The following is a 3,770-nucleotide window of genomic DNA, read 5'->3' on the forward strand; positions in this document are numbered from 1 at the left end:
AATCTAAATAACGTATATCACAAGTATTTGAAGCTAAACCATTTGTTTCGCATGGGTTTGAAACTAGGCCTTCTACTTCGCATTAATAGGAAGCTAAATCACGTGTTTTGCATGTATTTGAAGCTAAACCTTCTACAACGCTTTGATTTGAAACGAAATCATGTGTTTCGCATGGATTTGAAGCTGAGCCTTCTACATCGCATAGATTTGAAGCTAAATCTTGTGTATCGCTCGGATTTGAAGCTAAACTTTCTACATCGCATTGATTTGAAGCTAAATCATGTGTTTCGCATGGATTTGAAGCTAACTCGTTTGTTTCGCATGCAGTTGTAGCTAAATAATCTATATCACAATTATTTGTAGCTAAACCATTTGTTTCGCATGGATTTGATACAAAGCCTTCTACTTCGCATTGATTTGAAGCTAAATCATTTGTTTCGCATGGATTTGAAGCTAAACCTTCTACTTCGCATTGATTTGAAGCTAAATAATTTGTTTCGCATGGAATTGAAGCTACCTCGTTTGTTCCTCCTGCTTTTGAATCTATATCACTTATATCGCAAGTATTTGAAGCTGTATCATGTGTGTCGCATGGATTTGAAGCTGAACCTTCTACATCGCATTGATTTGAAGTTAAATCTTGTGTATCGCATGGATTTGAAGCTAACTCGTTTGGTTAGTCTGCATTTGAAGCTATATCACTTATACCCCAAGTGTTTGAAGCTAAATCATTTGCTTCGCATGGATTTGAAGCTAAGCCTTGTACTTCGCATTGATTTGAAGCTAAATCATTTGTTTGGCATGGATTTGAAGCTAAGCCTTCTGCTTCGCATTGATTTGAAGCTAAATCATTTGTTTCGCATGGATTTGAAGCTAAACCTTCTACATCAAATTGATTTGGAGCTAAATCATGTGTTTCGCGTGGATTTGAAGGCAACTCGTTTGTTTTCTCATGCAGTTGAAGCTATATCACCTTTATCCCAAGTGTTTGAAGCTCAATCATTTGTATCGCATGGATTTGATGCTAAACCTTCTACATCGCATTGATTTGAAGCTAAATCATGTGTTTCGCATGGATTTGAAGCTAAGTCGTTTGTTTCGCATGCAGTTGTAGCTAAATAATGTATATCACAAGTATTTGTAGCTAAATCATTTGTTTCGCATGGATTTGAATCTAAGCCTTGTACTTCGCATTGATTTGAAGCTAAATCATTTGTTTCGCATCGAACTGAAGCTACCTCGTTTGACCCTCCTGCTTATGAAGCTATATCACTTATATCGCAAGAATTTGAAGCTAAATCATATGTGTCGCATGGATTTGAAGCTGAACCTTCTACTTCGCATTAATTAGAAGCTAAATCACGTGTTTTGCATGAATTTGAAGCTAAACCTACTACATCGCATTGATTTGAAGCTAAATAATGTGTTTCGCATGGATTTGAAGCTTACTCGTTTGTTTCGCATGCAGTTGAAGCTAAATCATGTCTTTCACAAGTATTTGAAGATGTACCATTTGAATCGCATTGATTTGAACATGAGCCTACTACTTCGCACTGATTTGTAACTAAATAATGTGTTTCGCATGAATTTGAAGCTAAACCTTCTACATCCCGTTGATTTGAAGTTAAATCATGTGTTTTGCATGGATTTGAAGCTAAACCTTCTACATCGCATTGATTTGCAGCTGAATCTTGTGTTTCGCATGGCTTTGAAGCCAACTCCTTCGTTTCGCCTGTATTTGAATATATTTCACTTATATCGCAAGTATTTCAAGCTAAACCATTTGTTTCGCATGGATTTGAAGCTAAGCCTTCTACTTCGCATTGATTTGAATCTAAATCATTTGTTTCGCATGGATTTGAATCTAAGCCTTCTACTTCGCATTGATTTGAAGCTAAATCATTTGTTTCGCATGGATTTGAAGCTAAATCATACGTTTCGCATAGAATTGAAGCTACCTCGTTTGTTCATCCTGCTTTTGAAGCTATATCACTTATATCGCAAGTATTTGTAGCTAAACCATTTGTTTCGCATGGATTTGAAGCTAAGCCTTCTACTTCGCATTGATTTGAAGCTTAATCATTTGTTTCGCATGGATTTGAAGCTAAACCTTCTACATCAAATTGATTTGAAGCTAAATCATGTGTTTCGCGTGGATTTGAAGGCAACTCGTTTGTTTTCTCATGCAGTTGAAGCTATATCACCTTTATCCCAAGTGTTTGAAGCTCAATCATTTGTATCGCATGGATTTGAAGCTAAGCCTTCTACTTCGCATTGATTTGAAGCTAAATCATTTGTTTCGCATGGATTTGAAGCTAAACCTTCTACATCAAATTGATTTGAAGCTAAATCATGTGTTTCGCGTGGATTTGAAGGCAACTCGTTTGTTTTCTCATGCAGTTGAAGCTATATCACCTTTATCCCAAGTGTTTGAAGCTCAATCATTTGTATCGCATGGATTTGATGCTAAACCTTCTACATCGCATTGATTTGAAGCTAAATCATGTGTTTCGCATCGATTTGAAGCTAAGTCGTTTGTTTCGCATGCAGTTGTAGCTAAATATTGTATATCGCAAGTATTTGTAGCTAAACCATTTGTTTCGCATGGATTTGAAGCTAAGCCTTCTACTTCGCATTGATTTGAAGCTAAATCATATGTTTCGCATAGAATTGAAGCTACCTCGTTTGTTCATCCTGCTTTTGAAGCTATATCACTTATATCGCAAGTATATGTATCTAAACCATTTGTTTCGCATGGATTTGAAGCTAAGCCTTCTACTTCGCATTGATTTGAAGCTAAATCATCTGTTTCGCTTGGATTTGAAGCTAACACGTTTGTTTCACATGCAGTTGAAGCTAAATCATGTATTTCACAAGAATTTGAAGCCGAACCATTAGATTCGCATCGATTTGAAGCTGAGCCTTCTACTTCGCACTGATTTGAAGCTAAATCATGTGTCTCGCTTGGATTTGAAGCTAAGCCTTCTAACTCGAATTGATTTGAAGCTAAATCATGTATTTCGCATTGATCTGAAGCAAACTCGTTTGTTTCGCCTGCATTTGAAGCTATATCACTTATATTCGCAAGTATTTGATGCTAAATCATTCGTTTCGCATGGATTTGAAGCTAACCCTTTTACTTCGCATTGATTTGAAGTTAAATCATGTGTTTCCCTTGGATTTGAAGCTGAATCATTTTTTTCGCATGCAGTTGAATCTATATCATTTATATCGCAAGTATCTGAAGCTAAATCATTTGTTTCTCATGGATTTGAAGCTAAACCTTCTACATCCCATGGATTTGATGCTAAATCATGTGTTTGGCATGGATTTGAAGCTAAACCTTCTACATCGCATTGATTTGCAGCTGAATCTTGTGTTTCGCATGGCTTTGAAGCCAACTCCTTCGTTTCGCCTGTATTTGAATCTATTTCACTTATATCGCAACTATTTGAAGCTAAATCATGTGTTTCGCTTGGATTTGAAGCTAACTTGTTTGTTTCGCATGCAGTTGTAGCTAAATAATGTATATCACAAGTATTTGTAGCTAAACCATTTGTTTCGCATGGATTTGAAGCTAAGCCTTGTACTTCGCATTGATTTGAAGCTAAATCATTTGTTTCGCATGGATTTGAAGCTAAGCCTTCTGCTTCGCATTGATTTGAAGCTAAATCATTTGTTTCGCATGGATTTGAAGCTAAACCTTCTACATCAAATTGATTTGAAGCTAAATCATGTGTTTCGCATGGATTTGAAGCTAACTCGTTTGA

The sequence above is a fragment of the Megalopta genalis genome, unplaced genomic scaffold (genome assembly GCF_051020955.1).
Source record: "Megalopta genalis isolate 19385.01 unplaced genomic scaffold, iyMegGena1_principal scaffold0535, whole genome shotgun sequence".
NCBI lineage: Eukaryota > Metazoa > Arthropoda > Insecta > Hymenoptera > Halictidae > Megalopta > Megalopta genalis.